Genomic DNA, 21,725 nt, shown 5'->3' with positions numbered 1-21,725 from the left:
ACCTATTTCCAAGCATATTAGATCAGTAGGGTAATTTTAACTTTCCAAATCTCTCATGGACCATAGTCAGATCGAACTGAATTGAGGTGATCTTAAAGTTTATTGTATTAATACAGGTGTTCTGCTGAAATGTAGATTACATGCAGTGACCAGTATATGATGAGCAACAACTTGGGAACCACAGCACTAGGTTTGCTCTGCGCAGTGTTGGCTATTAATGGAGTTTGTCACAGAAGTTATTCTCTTAATGTCAAGTTACTCTGCAAAATTGGAGCTTTTAAGTAAAAGGAAACACATCTAAGCTAAAGCACCTCATTCCAAAACATGAGGAGAAGTAGTACAAAATCTTCTACCTGTAGCTGCAGATGACTAGTTTATGTAGCTTATTTTCAAATGGTAATTTTGACTTTACCAATGCAAATTGTCATGGAGGCAAAGGACAGCAAACCCCACTGTGTTGTAACCAGTGCAGAGGAAACCCAGACAGTCACACAGCCATGACACAGCAGCTAATCCCCAGATGTCTCCCCCGACAATGCCAACCGAGTGGTGAGGACTGCAGCCTCTTCTGTACTCGTGGCTCATCCATGCCCAGAGAAAGGTAGCTCTCCTGTTTAAGAACCAGCCTCAAGTGATTTGAACATTCAGTACCACTCTGGGTGCAGGTCTCAACAACTGAATATATCCTGTATTTTGAAAAAGCCAAGTCAATCAGAACCAGTACTTAGCCTAAATCCAAGGACAATGGCATTATGATGAAGATGAGGCCTAATCATGTGCTAGTCAGTAGCAAAATCTATAGCCCTGGAGTAATAGTTGAGATGCCTGAGCAGTAGTTATTCATTGACGCTGTATGAATCAGACAGCTAGAATATCATTAGCTATTACCTTTTTAAGCCACATGGGGAAAGAAAATTCCTGATTATTATGGTGGATTACAGGACAACCCGCTTATTAGTTTCAGCATAAATATTCCTCGTAATTAAGGGGCAACAGCGTTAAACTCTGCTAACATATTTTCCACATTAAAACTCACAAGAAAGTCATTGAAGATTTTGAGCAATCTGGCAACCCCTGCACAATTAGCTGGGTTTCAAAATGGTAATTAGCCAATTTTATGAGATGTACCCTCTCTATCTGCACATCCTAGTAATAGAGATCAGTGTTTTTATTTCTATTGCTGTATTATTATCATGTGTTAAACATTAGTTCACACAACATACTTACATTCACAGAGCAATATAGACATTAAGAAGACAGACAAAATTTGAGGTGGGTTCATAACCTACCAATGGGGTAAATGATAACCAAAAATCTCCTCCAGACCTGCTGGGAGGAAACGGAGGAGGCCAGGTCTTCCTGACTTGACAAGTCTGACAGTGCAATGCACATTGCTGGTTTTGTCACTAATTTTGTGTATTGGAAGACAACAGATGTTAGCGGAGATCATGAATGTTACTTCACCTTCTAAACAACAGATGCTGTGCTTTAATGCAGTGCAACATACAGGAATATACATGGGACTGACTCTTCTACTACAGTGATGGCTTACCGTGAAAAACTCTCCAGCAGGTGATCTTTTGGTTGGATCTTCTGGCCAGTTGTCACTGTCGTTCACTCATTTCAGAGTCACTTGGGAAGTCAAAGGCGCCAATGTTTTTTCTTCTAGCTGTTAATGTTCGCTGGACATCTGGGATGTGTCTGTCCCTGGTGGAACACGGTGTGACACAGGGAGTACCTGGGAGGGGGCTGCTCCAGCCTGTGCCCGCGGTGCTGGGCTCACCTGCCCCGGTCTCTGCTGGGGAACAACGTGCCCTCCGGACAGGGACGGCCGGGGACTCCTGACTGCAAATCTCACACCAAGTTAGGAAAGGATCCTAAGGAAGGGGCGATTCCAACCATGTATTTTCCTACACTTAGGCATTTTTGAGGTAGTTTGGAAACGCGCCCGCATTTCAGCACTTTCAAGAAACAGTTCTAAGCTTTTCTGTTTGAAATAACTCTCCAGTCAGAAACACACGCCACTCGAACTCAGTCAGAAAACTTAAGGGTTTTTTAAGCAGCTCCCCAGACTTGCCGTTCTTCTCTGTCCAGCTTTTGTTAACTCAGGCCGAGGGGAAACCGGCAGCCGCCGAGCGGCTCCCGAGAACTGATGTCTGCCTGAGCGGGTCCCGGAGCCTCCCCGGAGATGGACGATGGGTAAGGGGCGAGTTGGTGTCGCCTTCACGCCGAGCGACGGGACGTGGGCCTGCGGCCAGACGAGGCGTGGCGGGTCGGGCCTGAGGGGGTTCGAGCGCGAAGGCGCTGCCCTCGCGCCCCAGCGGCGGTTGGTCTCGTGAGGGGCGGGCCGGGTCCGGGGGCGGGGCGGCGCGCGGCCGGCCCCGCTGCTGCGCGGGCGCTGCCGTGAGGGGCGGGCGCGGCGGAGCGGCGGGCGCCGAGCTTTAAATGAACATTACTATCGCTCGCGGAGGGCAGCGCCGGTGGCTCGGGCCGGGCAGCGGCAGCAGCGGCGGCAACAACAACAGCGGCAGCTCTTCTCCTGTCTTCTCTTCCGCCACGGCGGCAGGTAGGGTGTGCGCGTCCGAACGCAAACTTCAGTCTTTCCCCGTGCCCGCTCCGCGCACCGCAGCGCCCTGAGGCGAGGCGGGCGGCGCTCTGCCGCCCCGCGGGGGGACACCGCGGTGCTTCGCGCCCTTCCCCGGGTTGCTGCCGGCGTCGCGGCCGCTCTCGGGGGAAGGAGGCTGAGGCGGCGCTGGCGGCGTCTCCGCGGAGGGGAGAGGAGCGGCCCCGCGGAGGGGCTGGGGCGGCCGCGGGGCCGCTGAGGTGAATCGCCCGGGAAGCGGCCGCGGGCGCGCGCCTGTTGCCGCCGCGCTGCCGGCGGCTCCGCGTGCCGGGCGGGTCGGCGGCTCCGCGTCCTTTCTTCCGAGCGCTCGGCAGCCGGTGCCGAGACCCGTTCAACCCTCGTCCGGCCGTGTGTGTGTTCAGCGGGGCACGGGCGTCTGTGAATGGAGAGCGGGGTCTGCGGGTGCTGCCGGGCGCCCCTCGGCTCTCCTTGACATGGAAATCCCGAACGGCCTCACCCTAATAAAAGTTGCTTCCAGGAGGTGCAGCGTTTTGTTTTATTTCGTTTAATATTAAATGCGTTCCGATGCTGCGCTGGTCTGTAGCAGAGCGTGGATTTGAAAACGTCAAGTGTCAGTCCAGTGCTCTGTTTCTAGCTTGTTGATAATGGATTTAAAGATTCAGTTGTGATTTCAGTTCACGTATTATCTTTGCTCTGTTGCTTTAGAACTCGTTTAAACTATATTTTTCAGCAGAGACGAGTGAACTTTAAAGAAAATCAGGTCAGGCATAGATTCCGGGCATCAAACCCTTTTCAGTTCCCAGAAATAGCCGCAGAAGTAGCGTGACCAATTCTTTTTTCATGCACAAAGCTCTTTATTTTTTATTTTCGTTGAAATTTCTGATGGATACTAGATGTTTTCAGCTTAGTTTATCGAAATAAACATGCTTTCTAAGCTTGCATTCTTATTCAATTATATTAGACTCCCTTGACTATACGGGGTTTGAGTTTCTGATGGAGATTGTAGTTCTTAAAATAATAAAGTCTGTTTAGCACAACCTCTTTTTTTTTTTTTTTGTATGTTTAGGGTTCAGTTCTATGAGAAGGTGAAAAGGAAGATGACTGTGAGGCAACATGTGTATTAGATACTATGTGGTAAAAACAATGTATGTGGATATTAACAATAAAAAAGGTTCAGAGAAAATGTTTTATTTCTGATATTCTGTACTTCAAACAACAGGCTTTGTAAGTTATTGGATGTTTTATGAAGTGTTGAAAGAAGAATTGACAAATATTTCTCTTGTAGCAAATGGGTCAGATGATAACATCTCCCACGGGGTCTCTTCTGTATTGGACAGCTTTGGTTGCTAAGTAGCTATGAATTTCTAATCCCAAAGTAAATGATGTCATAATGACATCATCATGTCCTTTCACTTGGTTGATTCTCATAAGAGAAGAGTAATGAGATTTGATATACATGTCCCATCTCTTTAATATTCTTCCACTGCTTCAGGGGATTTCCTGACCTGCCTGGCAAATTCCAGTGAATCACACTGAGCTCTAGTAAAAAGACCTTCCTTTTGGAGACGAAGTGGAACATTAAAGGGGCAGTGGCTGATCCTGGTCTCTTCAAAATCTGACAAATTTGGCAGCTTATGTTTTAAATGTGGAGATCTAGACATGAAGGGCAGTGACTTAAAACTTGGAGTTATTAAATTCGGGTGCAGGTGGGAAAGTGACTTGAATTTCAAAGACACTCAGCTTGAGCTATTCAAATTGACTTTATTTGGGTGTGTAGAGTTTCAGCATTGTTGAGGATTAAGTCACTTAATGTGTGGGAATCTACTTTAGGTGAGGCAGGGAGAACAGGGAAAACACAAGCCGATATCTTCCTTCAGTTGCCAAAATAATTTTCAGTCCTAATGGTAAATGGATGAAATCTGTCAGAAACTACCACGTTAAGAATTGACAGCTCAATTTTTTTTTTTTTTTTTTTTTTTTTTTTAATTCCTAGCTAGGTAGCATAATTTAGCCATTGATGAGTTTAAAACATTTTAATATCAACACTGGCATCATAGGGAACTGCTTGTAAGAGAGTTCCAAATCTTTAGATTTTATACAATGTGTAAGAAATTGCCAGTTTTTAAAAATTTCTTCTGAGGTTAAAGGTACAAGTGATGCCATTTGGTGACAATCAGCATGGACTGCTCGTTTTCACAGTTTGTTTTTATCATGTGTGTGTTCGTTTGAGCATGGGTCTGCATAATTTTTACACAGTCGTTTTCATAATAAATAGGGGGGTTTTGATCCTGAATTTATTTATACCCAGTGAGTTTGAAATACTCTAGACAGGGCTGTGTGTGTTTTATGTGTGTGAATCTTGCTATTTTTTATGCGTGTGGAAAAGGGAGAAATTTTCATTGTCTGCCTTATTGAACATGTAGTTCCATTTGGTAAAGTTAAAAGCTGAGTCTGTCTCTTACAACATTTAGAGGCTGCGTACACCAATCTCACTTGATTCATGAATATTGTGGGCTGCTAACAGGCATTTCAAAAGTGAACAATGATTTGTTAGCATGGAGGAGTATTTACCAAAGATACTGACTGCTGATGTGCCGCTTCTATTATTGCTAAACTACTGCAGCATCGATGGCACTATTAAGTATAACAGAGTTGTCATTGAACCTGAGGACTGGGAACAAGCAAAGTAGGAAGGTGGTGGGGGAAGATGTTTTTGATTGTACATTTGAATCTATTCACCATGTAAGTGCAATCCAAGCTACGGATGCAAAAAGGAAATTTCTAAATAATCCGTAAGTATTCTGCACTCATCATCCTATATGCGGTGACAAATTTCCACAAGCTTTAGATGCTTTCTGGGATGACTCAACTACGAACAAGTGATTTGGAAAAAAAAAAAAAAATCATCTCTGAAGAGAATCCTTGGTGACAATTTCCTTTCAAGTTATCTTAGGATTTTCTTCTTACCATGATTTCTTCTAACTCGTGCTTGTCTTGAATGTTGGAAACGAAAAATGAATTTGGACTTGGGGATACATCTGTGCCTTTCAACTGCATGTTAGATGGTCATCTGTGACATTTGCATGGTTGTGCTTTTAATATGGTGACACACTTGGTTACATAAACCGCAGAAAGCAGTGCACCTCCGAGGCGTTCCGAGTGCTTGGAACAGGAGGCTGGTGCTGCAGTCCTGACCTCGTTGAACAGGCGAAGGCAGCGCAGACGTGGCCAGATAGACAAAGACCGCGAACGCTTGACAGTCCTGACAGGTCTCACTTAAAAGACAAGGTCACTTGTCACAGTGGCTCAGTAAAACAACGGACACGGCAACAAAGTCTTTTGTTGTACGAACAGCAATAAGAAATGCAATCTTTGTTTTTGTTATCTACTGCAAGACTAAACTATGTTCAGGTCACGGGTGAATTATCTGATATCTGGCTTTAAAAAACCCACAATTGATACACTTCAGAACTTGTAGCGACTGAGGTGTTCTGTTCTGCAGTTCCGGCAGCACGTCCTTGGGCTGTTGGGGTGAGGACAGCCAGTGCTTCAGCCCTAACTTCAGCTTGTGTTGTAAGCTCTGTGTCAGAATAGGATGCGAATACCAAGTGGATTATTGGATTTACTTTTTTTAATTTAGATTTTTAAGGGGAAAATAGTATCTATAAAACCTGAGACTTTCTCACACCTCCTGTGTGAGCATTTTATAAGGGCAACACTAGCTATTGGATATTTGAAACATGGTTTTTTTCAGTCAGGTTGGAAGGTAACCTTATAAGCAAATTATCTACACCTGGATCTCCTTTACTGATGAAAACTCTGCCAGCTGCATAAAGATCACTATTTACAGAATGCAGGGAGGATTTGGTCCCTTATATACTAGGAAGTAAAATAATTTAAAAATGTATTTTTGTGTATGTTCTCTACCCTCCTTTTCATTACGAAGGAGTTTGAAGAAGGGAAGCCACACAATGTAACATGAAATTTTTACTCTCCAAGAATCCCCTTTAAAAAAAAAAAAAAAAAAGAAAAAGGCACAAATGTATTTTTGCAATAATTTTAATTGTTTGAGATCTGGCCAACATGCAAACTTGTGAGCACAGAAGATGCTGACCATGTCCCCAACAGAGCTGATGTCATCTCCAAACCAAAGACTAGATGCTGCTGGCAGCTGCGCTGGAACAAAATCGGCATGAGAGGTCATGCTTTGGCTTTTCCCCAAGGAAACAGACCCAAACCATTTCCATCAACATTCTGAGGTTTCCATGCTGCTACTCTGATCAGACTTAAATGGGCAGAAAATGCCACTCTCTTAACGTAGTTCTGCTTTGTATTGGGTTAATGACAGCCCTGCTGATAATGAAACCTGTGGGAATCCACAGGGTGTAAGGAGTCTTTTGACTTCAGCTGTAATTGATGCTTTGAGTCATCGCTCTAGGCTCTCAGGAGTCTTGTGTTTGCTTTACTCTGTAGGAATTCCAATGTGCTACTCTTGTCTGTGTAAAAAACAAAACAACAACACAACCAACAACAATCAAAAAACCCTAAAAGAAATCAAATCCAGATGTGGGCCTTACATGTGGCTTATCTACTAGATATGAAAACACCTTCTCTTTAAGACTTAAATTAAGCATATTTACGTATCAATTATTCCAAAATCACTTTTCCATTCAAAATAATTTCTGAAAGAATCCATTGTCCAAAAATAGAAGCTATTAATAGAGTGGTTTGTGAAGCTGGAAAATTTTCAGTTTATGCTAGTTTTGATCTTTCTATTTTAAAAGATGTGATAGGTTGTTAGCCAACTTAATGCCGATTTTAGTCTGAGGCACTGTCTTAGAATAATCTTTGTGTAAATTGACTCTTCAGTATAAAATAACAATTGCTGTTTAATTAGAATGATGTTACAATTAAAAGCATACAGCGTAAAGTCAGTACTTTTGATACCAGTTGTATTCATATGCTTATCAAGCAGTTGAGGTTAATTCTGTAACTTTACAAAATCGTGTAACAAGATTAAAATCTAGGGCAGAAGAAAGGAAGAAGTCATGTCAGTGGTGAATAAATAAATCACAATTTAATTTCTGAAAAATATATGCTTTCAGTATTCAATGTATTGCATTCAATACAAACTAAAGATTCATACATAAATATTCCCAGTCTGATCTTCAATTCTGCTTGTGCAAGAAATTCTGATTTCGCCCTCCCCCACCCCCCTTTTGAAGTAAAATGGATAAAACTAAGCTCAAAGTGCGAAGTGTTTACCCAGAGAAGCTTGTTCAGCATTTTCGTCACTTCTGAGTAGTGGGTGTTGGAGGGGAGGGGGAGAGTTTGCACAGTTCATGCAATTGCCTTTCTTCTGAAATGTGACTTATAATATGTGCTTGAAGGTAAAGGGCACATACCACCAACTCTTAGCTAGTCTGAACCCTAGAATTAGCTAATTTGGGGTTTGTGTGATACAGCTCAGGGGAATTGGTTTGCTTCTTGCCTCTTTTTTTTTTTTTTTTTTTTTTTTTTTTTTTTTTTTTCCTTCCCCTGGCTGAAATGTAGTGGAGATTCAGTCTAAGAACTGATACGGTGCTGAAAGAGAAAATATTTTTCTCTATCGAGGTGATATTGCTATGTAATGTAAATCTTAATTTCAGGCTAAGATGTCTGTTTTCTCAGTGAAGCTGAGATGTAATGAGGCAGCTGTTTAAAAACAAGTATCACAGGAATAAAACATGGCTTCCAGTTGTGGATACAACAAGGGGGGCACTGTTTAGTATTCTGCTCTTCCTCAATTGTTTTTAAAGGCTAATGAAAGCCTAAGGAGACACTCAGACAGTCACACTAGCACAAATCCCTATTATTGCTCTGATGAGCCTTGATGCTGGAAATTTTGCATGCTGCATCTTTGTTGCCTTCTGTAGATGCTACAAATAGCAGGAAGGGATAGATAAAATGACACAGATGCTTTAATGATGATTTGATTACAGAGCAACCAGAGGAGTCTATTCTGAGGAATATGCAATTAGAGAAATTTCTGAGGAAATATCTAACCTTCCGAAATTAAAATTAGCTGGGATTATTTGAACAGGGTTTTAGCATTTCTGAAAAAATACCAGTCCTCAAGGATCTTGCTGCTCTTGTGTGACAGATCCTGTCTAGTTTAGCAGATGGGTTTCAAGGTAACACAATGTCACGTCCCTCAGCTGTGTCTGCTGCTTTGCTTCACCTGCCAGTCCCGTCTTGAGATCCCTTGCTGGTCACGTACAGGAGGCTGATGTAGAACCTGCATTAGGGCTGGAAGTACATGGCCATCGCTGAGGTAAAGCACAAAAAAAGGAGGAGCAGTTTAGGCATTTCTGGATCATCTCTCCCTATCCTCTCTGTGAAAACAGAGTTTTTCGATCTCATAAGCAAGAAAATTAGAGTTGTGCAAACTTGTTATGCAGGTTCCAAAGGGAAGGTGTGGATGGAAAATTCCATATCTTTTCCTCTTGCAAACTGTGTAATGGGAGAAAGCTATATGATTAAATATGTTATGCTGCTTTGTGGGCTTAAATGGCACAAATTCATTTAATTCCATTGATTTCTCTAGCTGTCAAACATGAGCAGAATTCGGAATCTGTCCCAGAGTTGAAAAGCAACATGCCTTCAGCCTCAGATGTAAAGACCCTTAAACCTTATGGAAGTTAAATTCTCAGATAGTAATTGTGCTTTCTTCACTTTCCTGAAATGAATTCACCTCTTTGGCCAGGCAGCATCAGCCTGGAGACTGATACCAGGCATAGAGCTAATAAGACATTGGGTTGCACCTGTTCACTGCACAACAATGAGCTGAGGGCAGCAGCAAGTCAGGTGGCTTTCCTGTTGCAAACAGCACCCTGCATACACAATGATGACAGAAGCTGTGAACAAGTCATGTTTTATATACGTTTACTTAATGCTTAGCATGTTCATTTACAAGTAGTGGAAGTTTGTATCTTATTTTCTGTAGAATCTAATATTGAAATGTTAACCACTAATGCTTTACAGTCATTCTTCAAGTGTAATGTCAGTCACTGTCCCTGAACTGCTCTCCAGCTGGAAAGAACACGACCTGCCAGGGATGCTTTGGGGCTCTGGTTTGGGACACAGCATTTGCTTTGGCAGCTGTGGAAGGGAGGAGGACTCCAGCGAGCTTCAGGAGAGCTGCTGTTCCAGCTGCTTGTAGAGCCCATGGAAAACTGGGCTTTGTTGATCTTGGTGCTGAGATGCTTTCTGGATGAAGGTGTGTTGTGAGAGTGGCACCAGCTGCCTTCATTCATCTCCCTGATGGGTCTGTTCCGAACACTGACCTTGCTTTGACTTTGTTTCCTTCAACAGCAGTGGATGCATTTGGTCTGACACTGAATGTGGCCAATGTAGCTGAGGATAGATGGTGTTGAAGACCCTTACAGAAACACTGTTCTTTTTGAACAGGTGCTGACCACAATTAAGCTCAAGTGTAGTTAAAGATCAGCAGGATTCAGCAGCGCATCAGTCTCCTCTGTCAATTGTAAGGGCATTCTCGAGTGTAGTGCCTTCTTTGTTTTAACATTTCTTTTTAGAAGGCTTCAAACCCTCCAACTTCAAAGCATTTCTGTTCCTACTGACCCATGTGTATTTCACAGGGATAAAACCTCTCTCTAGCAACTTAGGGATGATTTGTCAAGGGTCGCTTTAATAAATTAGGTTATTTATTTTCTGCCTGAAATTCCCTGGTTGGTGACTAAGAGAAACTTCGTATTAAGCTGTGCAAAGCATAATGAGGTTGCCGTAATGCTTTGATGTGGAAATGCTTAAATGCCAAAAAAAAAAGTGGTATTATTGATAGAGAAAGCTTACTTAAAGTGTCTAGGGACAAGTTATATAAACCAAATATAGATTATACTATAAAGATTATAGATTTTGATAATAGCCCTTCAAAACTTTAATATTGGACATCATGAAAAGGTCAAAATCAAATTATTTCCTGAACTGTTCTGCACAGTTATGAACTCAGTCCTTTTAAAAAAAAGATATATTTGATATCAATGATTAATATTGCAATAGATGAAACAAAAAAAATCTTACTGTACCTCATACCTATTACAAAGCCATTCTGCATTAACAAACTTACTGAGCTGACTGTAATTTTTCTGGAATTAAAAGGTTGTAGTGAATTTGCTCTGTGTTTGTCTCGCTTAATGAAGACAGTTACATAAGAATTGCTTCCCTTTAGCTGATTGAATTGTATTTCCCTTGCCACTTTTTGCTTTCAATGTTGCTTATAGATTAGCAAAACAGAGTTTGCTGTATTTTCTTCTTCTTCTTCTATCTGTTCTTGAGGCTTATTAGCACAAAGTAGCGCTGAGCCAGGACTTGGACACCAGAGATTCTGAAAGCCTCAAATAGCCATAATAATGGAGTTGGATGAAGGATGCTGGTTGCCATGGGAACAGTGCATGTGCCACACAAGATAATGTAACTGCTGTAGTGCAGAGATCTGCGCTGCATATTGATTGCAAGTTTGCTTGAATTCTTTAGAAATTTTGTGCTGTGTGTTCCACCTAGCAAGTGAGAGAAGCTTATCAGCTGGGCTAAATCCAGAGAGATTTTGCTAATTTGAAAAAAAAAAAAAAAGAGTTGATTTTTGCATGTGATAGGAGAAGAAAGGGTCAGAACCACTTGAGAGGATTGTTAGGTTCACAGCCTTTGCTTGTTGAGTTGACAGTGTCCTAACTGTTGTGTTAAATCGGAGTTAATGAAGTATTGGAACTGAGGCACTACAGGTGAGTGCCCTGAGCTAAAAGGACAATAGAAGGCCTTAGGAAACTCAACTTTCACCTATATAATGTTTTCTGTGGTAGCTTGTCACCTGGACACCTACACAGTATCACAGTTCCCCAGTGTACCTCTTCATTGCTCCTACTGGTATGCTGCTGGTATATTCCAGCTTGTCAAGAACTAATCTAGTTAGTGGTATAGCTGCTGAAAATCTTGTGATTAAGAAATATCAGTCTTATTGACAGCCAAGAGGATGGGTACAGTATTGGTCATTTCACCAAGCTGTGGGAAGGTAAAATATGCTGGTTTTAATTTGGAGGAATTCTGTGTGAATGAGGTTGGAGCTTCTTTTTTCTTTAAATTTATGAAAATCACACCTTTCAGAGTGGCAGTGTCTACCAGGTTAGTGTAGTACTAGTGGGCTGACAAAATAATCCGCAATCTTCCTTAAAATAAAAAGAATGAAGCAGGACTGGTTTGGCTATAATTCTGCAAACTGAGTTTTCAGGGTCCTGGAGTAACAACAGAGAAACTCTAGTAATTGTCCCAATAGCCCGGATTGTCACCGGCACAGAGCAGCAAAGGTCTGTTGGTGATTTACTGAGCAAAGTGCTGCTTCCCTGCAAGGCAGCCCTGGGATGTGATCTCAGCAGAACCTCATGTTCTGCTTCAGGATCCTGGTCCCTTCACTCTGAGATCTCTAGGCCATGTTTGTTCCTCAGTGAAAAGCAGTTGTGTCCACTATTGCTCTGGGTGGTTGTGCAGATAATGCAAATTAAAACTGTTCTAGTGTTACCACCCCACCTCCTGGGAAGGGTGATGCCAGGAACTCTTGCTTGCCTTCAGCAGGACGGGTGGCACTTGGCCGCTTGTCCTCCCTCTAATAGTCAAAGTCATGATTTCCTCAGTTACTAATGTTACTGAATCAGACCCGCCACTCTCCTCCTCCCATGTTGTATGTGGGGATACATAGTCTTAGCATTTTTTTCTTAGATCAGTTTTCCCAATTTTTTTCATTACAAGGAGTTTGTGTCAGAACACAAATTTCTGGCAGCTATTGAAAGTAACCCAATAATTAAAAAAGTTAAAACAAAAACATGCCATTGACACCTGAGACTTATTGGAAGATCTCTGCATTTATTTATTTATTTATAATTCCTGGCAAACCTGATAAGATACCGTGTAATTATAGATTTTACAAGGTTTTTGGAGATGGTTTATACTGTTTCCTACCTGCCTCATGCTGTTTCAATCTCTGGGTGTTGTCTGAACCTACTTTAAAAGCATCAGAACTGTAAGAACCAGGAGTTAGTGAGGTTTTCTGGGTCTGCTCTAGTAAGATCCTTATCTTGAGGGAGAGATGGGCAACTTAAAATATATGTGGGATATTATTTGTCAGAAATGTGTCTGTGAGGGCACGTTTAGAAATCCTAGACTGTTGTGCCCTCTGGGCATCATTTGCAGGGTTGTGTGGCTTTGTTCATCAGTATGGGTCATCTCAAATGTGGTGCTCAGATATCCATTGAGGTTATTCTTTACTACAATTTCTGTTTTTTCTTGACTACTGTTCCTGCTTTTAGATCCCAGCAGAGTACCTAGTTTTATTGCCGATTCAAAATACTGATTGTACAGGATCAGCTTCTCTGGAGTTCTGGGTTTGTTTGTTTTGTGCAGCCAAGATAAACAGAGATCATCTAAGATGCCTGTTTATAACCAAGACACCTACTTTGTAATGTATAGAGAATTACATTTCAGACCACTTCAACATAGAAGGGGGCTAGTGGCACTGCACTCTGATATGTTTAATTAAAGCCATTAGTTTGTAATTTCTTTTGTAACCCTTTAAGATTTTCCAGGATCATGTAATAATCCTGGGTGAAATCCTTAGTCTTTTTTTGAAACAAAATATATGTCGAATTTAGTAAACAAACTAAATAGTGAATTTGGACATTAGACATTGCTTTAGCTATTAGTAAGACTCCCTGACTCTGGTGTCAGTCATCCATATAAATACACACCCCCCCCCCCCCGCTCTGTTTTTGTGTGTGTGTGTGTGTGTATATACTCTACAGTTCTTATCTTTTCCTACTGTCAGTTATGCTCCTGCTGTCACTTGATGATGTTTGAGATGATTGCTTGGATTAGAAAGTGCTTCAGTAAGGATAAAAGTGAACAGACTGAAACTGGATGTCAGCTGTGACTTTTGTTTCGGCCCACACTGTGCACCCAGCTGGAAATGGCTTGTTAACCTAACAAGGTGATAATATGGCTCTGAATGAACATGGAGCTGTGGCACAGTTACTGACTGTCACTTGTTTGTCCTTGGGCTGTCCTGGTACTATAATAATTTTCAAGAAATACTCAGCTTTAAAGTATGGGCACATGTATGAATGTCTGTAAATACATACAGCAGCATAGCTCAAAGTGTGCATGAAAAATGCCTGTGAATGTGCTCATTCTTTGGGGTGTTTTACAGTGTTGATGTCTGTAAATCTATTGCATTACCCTTGGGAATATTCAATGTCAAAATGGTGCTGCATTTGTCAAAGGCAGGGACTGAGTTTATAGGATGATATCTTTACTTTGCTCAGAAAAAAAAGTAAGCTGAAGAGTTTGAGGGACTGGATAACAAACACATGCGATGGGGAATCTGCTGCTGTCATTCTATGGAAAACCATATAGGTTACCAAATGTATCAACTTTCTTGTTACCCCTTAGGTGATTTTTCTTGGTAGAACTCCACTGAATCTGAAAGCTGCTGCTGATTGTTAAGGTCTTGTGTAGGATCTAGTGTGCAACATTCTGTAAATCTACCTTTTTTTTTTTTTTTACTGGATTATAGCTGTGGGAATTGAGTGATTATGAAGTAATTATTAACACCCTGTAGCTGAATAGATTTTGGGCATGCAGGTGCGATAAGAAATGCAGCTGCCACCCCCTCCTCTATCCTGCCAAAATCCCCCAAACCCACAAAAACTCTGGCACATAAGTTGGTTGCTGGATTGAATACGATAGTGTTCCAACAATCAGCATGTGTAGTTGAGAAGGGCATAAGAATTACTATTTCTGAAGAAAGCAGCGGGAAAGCAAGCCAAATGCTTATCTTGGAAAGGTCAGTGACTTGACGGGATCAACAGTAATTTTTACTAGTTGAGAATCTGGCCCTGGCACTCAGGTCCTCTGAGGAGCAGAGGAAGGGCTTTGCTGGTTTTTTGAATACAAGCATATGGAGTCTGTCTGTGGTTTATCCTTCAGAACTCCCTTTTCAAGTGCTCATAGCAGCCTTTAAGCCTTCAAGAAGAAGCAGAAATAGTTGACAATATATAGATGCATGTGGTAGAATTTCGTCTTCATGGCTGGCTGAAAAAGGAGATTGATGGTTCTACTTCGCAGCGACACTCAGAGGACTGTGAGGAAGACTGTTTTCTCACATTTGCATTCAGCTACTCTGAGTATATCAATTTCCACTGGGCATAAAAATGATTTTGATTTTACACAACAAGAGTTTCCAAGGAAGCACTAGATTTACAAAAGCTGTTGCCAAGGGTCTCCAAGGGACTTGACGGATTTACAAACTGATGACATACCACTAGTGTAGTCTCAATGGAAGTTGCATTTGATATAAGTAATAAAGAATTGGAGGTGCTCAAGGACAATGTCCAAAAGCAATTTAGAGATGCCATGGAACACTTTGATTTGTCTCCGTGTAATTCCTCCCATAAAAGGGAGCTGAACTGTGCTGGGTAGAATGTATTTATTATAGCTTTATATTTTTTAATATTGAAAATGGAGCTTCAGCATTATATTCCACTTCTGTCTGTCTTTATGCAGATTACATAAAAATAAATGATTAATTAAGAAGGTAAACTCTTGGAGGTGGGGAAGGTTTAAATGAGAATTATCAAAGAATGGTTTTTATATTAAAAGAGTGTGTATATCTTGGCCAAAGCAGTTTAGTAATGGACAAATATGGGCTTGAGGAATGCTTAGATTGGACCCTTGAAAAACTTCACAAATTTCCTAGATAACTTTTTGAAGTCTATTTAAAAAACCACACACTATTATTTGCAGATCACGTCTGTGCCAGCACTGTCAGTATTAGAAAAGCAACCCTATTTAGTTTGTTCTTTTGTTCTTTATATAAGAACTTGCTGCCTTTTCTTCTGAGTAACACAAAAGCTGTTTTATTTCTGAGGAACAAATGCTTTCTGAGTGAATCCTGTGAGATACTGGTTTTCTTTCATGAGATCACTATATTTTCCTTTTGCCACTGTTTTTGAAGTTGTAGAAAATCACAACAGAATTGCATTGCAAGGGCAGAACTGCTAACTTTGTGATTTGCTTCAAGTGGTTAAAGAAAAGAATTGCTGAGAGGTACCTAAGATATGGCAGCTACATACTTGAATGTCCATGTACCTGGTAGTTAAAAGCCGTGTGTATTGTGGCTACAGATGAATTCTTTTCCTTTATAGATGTGCTGATGTTAGAGGTGAGATGGAGGGTCAGGGGAATAATCTTCCTTCTTTAGAGGTTATATAGATGTTGTCTTGAAAAGCATTGTATTCAGACTCCCTCAAAAGCTATTGCAGCTTGGTTTTTGCCACAATGTATTGTGGGGATTAATCAGATTCATATATTTACAGTCAAGATTAGCTGCTTCCTTGCTCCATGAAGACAGTCAAAAAATGACATTGATGGGTAACACTGATAAACATATAGTAAAACAAAAAAAAGTGCACAGGTTTATGGGCAGTTTTCTTCCTTGGGGGTGACAAAGGTGCGCAGATTGAGGCCAGCTAAGATGTTCGCAAGTGCGCTCCTATTGTTGAAGCACAGAATGAGGAAAAATAGCTGTACTTGCACAAAGATGTATCAGTTGTAGTTCCCTTGTGGACAGAAAGGCATGTAAATAATTAACACTGCAAAGGAATGGCCACAATGAAAAAGTCTGCCATTATCCTCTGCTGTCCTCGTTGGAAAGCAGATGGAAACTCTCAAGGCCCAAGTCCCTGCCTGGCTGCACGTAGGAGACTTTTGGCATCAGTGGAAGAAATGTGCTGAAATGATTGCTGCTTGGTGCTGCAAGAGTCATTGCTCCTGCTTGGACCCTTTGGAATTAAAGAATGGCCAAGGAACGTGACCGCGGGCATTTTTTGTCCATCATGCACCATTTTATTCCACTTGGTCTGCTGCTTTTCAGCTGGATGGTAACAAGCGGGTCTGCTCTAGGTAATTTAGCTTTACCCAGAAGGTGTGGGATTTGGCACAGGGCCCCTTGAAGAAGCTGGGTCTGAGGGAAGACCTTGGAATAGCAGCAGGTGACAACCTCAGATTGCGGTACCTCAGACTTGTCACTGTCTCTTGCTTGATTCCGGATTAGGAGTGTAAGCAAGCAAAAAAATTGTGAGTTGAGTGATACTGTCACCATTTAAAAACAAACAAAACCGAACAACAAACACCCTAAGAATTGTTGTTTAAGAACTAACATTGGGTCAGAATGAGGAACACAAGTGATTATTACACTTGGCATCTGGCATGTGTGTCTGAAAGCAAAATGTATGGCTGTCTCCAGAGAGTTTTATTCATCAGTGCTGTATTCATGCACTTCAAGAGAAAATGGCTGGTTTAAGACTTACATGGGTGCCATGCATTCTGATGTATTATCAATTATGTTGAGTTGGTTTCCCTGAGAAACAAATTGTGAGTCTATCTGCAGGTTTGCTACATCCACTTGTTTTTACTTCTGGGCTGAGCTAGTTAAAATCACACTGCTTTGTTTGTTTATTTATTTTAAGGGCATTTGCTGTGTTTGTGTGAAGTCATTGTGTAGTTATCTTCTGTAAGTGTTTGTATCAAGATGTATTCTGAGGTCCTAGTTATAAATGTCAGTGGTACAGCAGTTTTTCTCCATGATGTTCCCACCTTTGAGATGGAGGATTTACACACAGCCACGAGGAATGAGTGTTGCTTTTCCAGCAGGAAGCTCTCGTAGTGGGAATCAGGGAGCTGGAAGGGAGGCTGGAGGTGCCAATGAGAAAGCCAGGGGATCTTTGCAGAAATTAATGGCTGCACTGACCGTGGTGCATTTACAGGAGTGGATGATGCAGTGCTGTGCACTTAGACACGGTTATGGGAAGTGTAAAATGTTGACTGGATGGCAGCTAGGCCACCACAACATTTTCTGGGGAAGGGTCCTTATTCTCAACAGGAAGGCTGAATTGGTGGTGGTCCTCTGTGGAGGATAGGTGTCACAAAACAATGCTGCTTCCACTTATTTTATTATAGGATTAATTTGGTCCCAGCTACCTGATGTCACTGTTGCTGCCACAAAATATTTCCACTTCTAGAACCGCAAACTAAAATAATCTGCATTCACTTTAGAACAAGGCTCCGTGTTTTGTTTGAATAATTGATCGCTTCCTTAAAATCAGACGTGAAATTCTGTCACTGATTGGATGTGCAGGGGAACCTGAAATGCATAATATGCCATTGAATGAATTGTGTTTGAGGATGTCTAAGCTATAAATGTCTCCAACAACATGGTTTATTTCTAGGGAACTTTATTTAGCAGGAGTGTGAGTTGTCTCTGCCATGTAGCAGTCAAGATTCACAGTTTTCATGAAAGATCTACTACTACAGGAATAAAGATTTCCTTTGTTTACAGGAGAGGGGGGAGCACCCTTCAGGCTGTTGTTTATAGCTGCTGACATGTGATAGAACACAACATGCCTTTGCTTGTGGAATCTCAGATTGGCATCTTTACAAGGAGAGGGAATCTTCAAGGGTAGCTTGAAGCTGACGCTTTGTCATCTTGCAGTGATAAGCCCTAAAAAGAGCTGTGGTATGCGCTGGAGTATGTTATGCATAATAAAAATTGAATACTGGAAGAGATAGAAATGGTAGTTTGTATTCAGTAGCTGAATTATGCAAGGTACGGAGTGCTGTCTTGTGTGGAACATTCTCAGTTAATGGGAATTTCTTTGCTAATAAAAGGCTTCAAGCTTTGGTCCAATGGATCTTAAAAATGGTAGTGCTATTTGTGGATATGATTGGCAGATGTAATCCCTTTCCTGCGCTCCTCTACATCTTTCCTTTCCTAGTCTGTGCCAGCCATTAGACCAAAACATAATTAAATCTAGTCTTTCAGAACCAAAGGAGACATTAATCATTCGGGGTACTTTTTTCTTTTTCTTAGAAGTCTAAGAAAGATAGACACCTTAATCCGACTGAAATGCACACGTGTATTTTTGGCTCCTTTGAAAAATTTGGACACATTATTTAATATAATCCAGTGGTGATCTTTTATCAACACTCTTAATGATATGTCTTTCACCTTCTCTTTGCAAATATCGTGAATGAATTTGAAACATCATTTATTGTTTAAAAAAAATAATGCTACCATAGTTGTTTTTTCTCATGTATTAGTTGTAAGAAATAGATAAGTTTTACTCTTTTCTTTTTAACTGTACCACTTAATACCCACAAATGCTTCTGTAGCATAAGAGAAAACAGCTTTCCTCAGTTTCCCCTTTTCTTTCTTTGAGGTGAGTGATGACTTCCTAACAGCCATTGCAGAAGCTTCTTTTTTCTGAACAAACCTGAAAGTGCAGACCAGACTATAAAAATGTACACAGTAGTGTTGGACCTTCTGAAGTGTGGCAAGCAAGTAAAAATTTGGCCTTCTTAAACAATGTACTAGCCTTGTCCTGAACATAGTTATCCCATAAGGTTATTTGATGCCCATGCTGGTGCATCCCTTTGAACAGGTAGCCATGGAAGAGGTTGGATGGTTTGAAGACAGGAATGATGGAAGCCTGAAACTGGTGATGTCTTAATGTAGCCTGTCCTCTACTGGTTGGAGGCACTTCAGTGAACATTTACCAAAAAAAAAAAAAAAGGCAGGAGAATTTATTCTGCCTTCCTTGATGGAACCTTTATCCACAGCAGCTTCTTAGTATAAACAATTAAGCAAGAGAAGCTGCGTTCCATGGGCCCAACACTTCTTTCTTCTTCACCTGGGATCTCCAAGCAGTGGGCCTCCTTTAGACGTGTGGTGAGCATCAGGAAATCTCATGGTACATAATCATAGAAAATTTAGGCTGGGAAGAACCTATGGAGGTCATCACATCTGTGCATGTGCACTGTGTCAGCAGATTTTGTCTGTATTTGAACAGCTTATAGAAAAATTTTAACAAATCAAGAAATTATATTCATGTCACTCAGGTTGCTCACAAATTTTTATAGCTATAGGGTGACGAACACTTCTCTCCTTACTGCAATAATAATTGATAGCGTGGTGTGCTGTTTGTTTGTTTAGGCATGTTAAAATTTGCTCCATTTAGCCCAACGTCCTTTTCCTTCCAAGTAAGATGAGCTCCTAGTGGAAGCTGAGGATATTCACGGCTTGGCAGAAGCAAGGCCTCTGTATTGCACGATCTCTGCAGCCTGGCGGTGTGTTTGGAGTAAGTCCAGCCTGACTGCTGTAGGTTGGCTTAGAGCTAAAGCAGAGGAGAGAACGCTTCACTCTATCTGTGCTATGCAGATGAGAACTAATATTTGTCTGTGAAGAAATCTGACTTGCTTTGCCAGTTTATGATACTCAAAGGGATGTACGATTAACTTGTGTGCATTATTCTTTAGGAGTCCTCATTTCTTGGTTAGTAACTGGAAAATATGGCTTCAGAGGAGCCAGGATATGTTGCTTGTATTCAGTATTGTGCAATACAGAAAGATTTCTTTTCTTCTGGAGCTGAGATGCAAGGAATCAGTTATTGTCTAATAGGCAGAAACAGATTTTTTTTTTTTTTTAGGAAAACGAATGCCTTTTAGAAAAAGAAGTGGTTAGTAAAGAATAACTGTGAGGAATAGAAATCATTGCTTTAATATTTCAGTCCAGGTTTTATGGTGCTGGATTCTGGGAAGAATGAGAGAACTTATGGTGTGTGTGTGTTGGTATGAACAGGTGCAGCAATTGCTTTTGAAATGAGTCCAAGCAAGTAACATCAAGTCCTCATTTTACACCCCACTGAATGCTGTGCAAAGAGCAGAACTTCCCAGCAGCATAAGCAGGTATAATTCCATTGATAGCTTTGGCGCTGAGCCTATTCACTTAAATCAGTGAAGTAGTATCTGCTCATGCCTCAGTAAACAAAACCTATTATATTATATAGGTCAGTATTTGTTTTGGGACAGTTCTCAGTCTTTTGAATGCTTTCCTTTCCAAGGCTAACACTGTATTCCCAAAGAGAGCTTGTATTTCTTCAGCCTCCTGTTTCTGAGGCTGGAAGAATTGTGGGACCAACATTGTCTTACTTCATTTGAGACTTTTGAGGCCTGTATAATGGGAAAAGCATTTTACTTCCAAAATTTCAGAGTTTCAGTCAAGCTCTTGGTGTGAGGGGAAGAGCTCACAAGATGGATGGATGGATGCACTTGCAGGAGTGAAGCCTGAGGGACTTTTTAGTTCACTTAGAAATACTGTGACCCTGTAGGACCATAGTGTTCCCAGCTTGAAACCTAGAAACAAAGTTGTTAGGGAGCCTTCCTGAAGCCAAATGCTACTGTGGCAAAATGCAGACAGCTTTGCTTCTCTTTTGGTAGGTGAACGAGGGTCACTGGAGAATTGTCCATGTAGTCTCATTTAGTTGGTAAAGAGAAAAATAATTTTTAAAAAAATTTACAATACTGAGTTTTCAAAACTCACTGTTCATGGGGTGGTGCGGTGGTTTGGTCACAAAGTTCTAACAGTCTCTTGTGAATGAAGAGCTGCCTTGGGATTCCTGGTGGCAGGTAAGGACATGTTCTGCCTGCTGTCCACTTCTGCTCTTGCCATCCAGGGATGGGAGAGGGAGTGGAAGGGATTTTTCTGCTGTATTTCCCTATGACTGTAGCCATGATCTAGGAGCTCTGCAATGAGGGGTGTGTTGCTGACCAGTTGTTAAAAATCACTGCTGTGTGGTGGTGTGGGTTGTTTTTTTTTTTTTTAATTGAAGCATTTGTGGTGAGGCAAAATAAGGGGACATTTAGCCCTCCCCAGTAATTAGAACCATTTCACAGAATCCCAGAATGGCTGGGGTTGGAAGGGACCTCTGGAGATCATCTAATCCAACCCACCTGCTAAAGCAGTTTCATTAGAGCAGATCACACAGGGTTGTGTCCAGGTGGGTTTGAATATCTCCAGAGAAGGAGACTCCACAACCTCTCTGGGCAGCCTGGTCTAGGCTCTGGCACCTGCAAAGGAAAGAAGTTTCTCATCATATTCAGATGGAACCTTCTGTGCTTCAGTCTGTGCCCATTGCCCCTCATCCTACTGTTGGACACCACTGAACAGAGTCTGGTCCGTCCTCTTGATGCCCACCCTGGAGAT

Source organism: Caloenas nicobarica, chromosome 11 (genome assembly GCF_036013445.1).
Source record: "Caloenas nicobarica isolate bCalNic1 chromosome 11, bCalNic1.hap1, whole genome shotgun sequence".
Classification (NCBI taxonomy): Eukaryota; Metazoa; Chordata; class Aves; order Columbiformes; family Columbidae; genus Caloenas; species Caloenas nicobarica.
The sequence above is the reverse complement of the archived record's forward strand: the minus strand, read 5'-3'. Positions refer to the sequence as shown.